Source organism: Chrysochloris asiatica, unplaced genomic scaffold, assembly GCF_000296735.1.
Source record: "Chrysochloris asiatica unplaced genomic scaffold, ChrAsi1.0 scaffold00605, whole genome shotgun sequence".
In the NCBI taxonomy this organism is placed as follows: domain Eukaryota; kingdom Metazoa; phylum Chordata; class Mammalia; order Afrosoricida; family Chrysochloridae; genus Chrysochloris; species Chrysochloris asiatica.
The window spans coordinates 121,789-123,120 of record NW_006409123.1 but is presented as its reverse complement, the minus strand read 5'-3'; positions in this window follow the sequence as shown (position 1 = coordinate 123,120).

The window sequence follows — 1,332 nt, the reverse complement described above, 5'->3', positions numbered from 1 at the left end:
ACAAGAAGATGGACATTCAAAAATTTGAACAAATTCCAAACGGGATAGAACCCAAATGAAAATACCAAGATATATTAAGCTCATTATTTTCAAAAACCAAAGACAAGGAAATAATCCCATAATCAATGAAGGGAAAATTAACCTACAAAAGATAGCTAATAAGACTAAGATCTGATTTCTTAACATAAACAATGAAGACAAGAAGACAAGGAATGATATATATATATATAAAATTCTGAAAGAAACAAATCTAAAACAAAGAATAATATATTCAATAAAAATGTCGGTAAAATGTGGTGACAAAGTTAGATCATTTTTACACAAAAAGAAGTTAAATGAATTTATCGAAACGTGATAGTCCTTACAAAATCACTAAAGGAAGTTCTATGAACAGAAAACTAAGAACAACCGGCAACAACAAGAGACTAACACACTTCAGACTGATATTGACCCTATACATGACAGAACAAAATACTGTCAGCTTGGGGACAATGGTGCGCCTGACCCAAGTCATGGTTTCCTGTGCCATCCTCACAATTGTTGTTATGCTTGAGACTATTGCTGCTGTCTCTGTGTCAATTCATATCTTTGGGGGACTTCCTATTTTTCACTGACCTTATACTTTACAAAACATGACATCCTTCTCCAAGAATTTGTCTCTCCAGATAAAATTTTAGGAGTATGATAGACAAAGTTATAATTACCTAACTGCTAAGGATCATTCTGGCTGTACTTTTTCCAACACAAATTTGTTTTTACTTCTGGCAGTCCATGGTACTTTTAATATTCATATCAACCAGTATAATTCAAATGTATCATTCATACTACAGTCTTCCTTATTCATTGTTCAACTTTCTCATGCATGTGAGGCTACTGAAAATGCCATGGATTTGGTCAGGCACGCTTAGTCCTCAAACAGAAATCATTGCTATTGAACACTGTAAATAAATATTTTGCAACACATTGCTAAATTAAATACATCCTTTAATGTAGCAGTACATTGACAGGGAACTGCCAGATGTTCTAACAGTATTTAGAAGAGGACTTAGAATGAGGGATAGCATTGCTTATGTCATATGACTCTTGGATGAAAGCCAAGAAGATCAGAAACATATTTACTTGTGCTTTATTCATTAATCAGTCTTTTGCTTTATGGATGATGACAAGTTATGGACAACAGTATGGATAATTGTTATTTTGCAGCAGTTAATTGTGCCCAATAAATCTGTTTTGGAAGAAGTGCAGCCAGAGTGCTCCTTGGAGGCCAGGATGGCTAAACTTCGTCTCTCCTACTTTGGACATATTGTCAGGAGGAAACAATCGCTGGAGAAG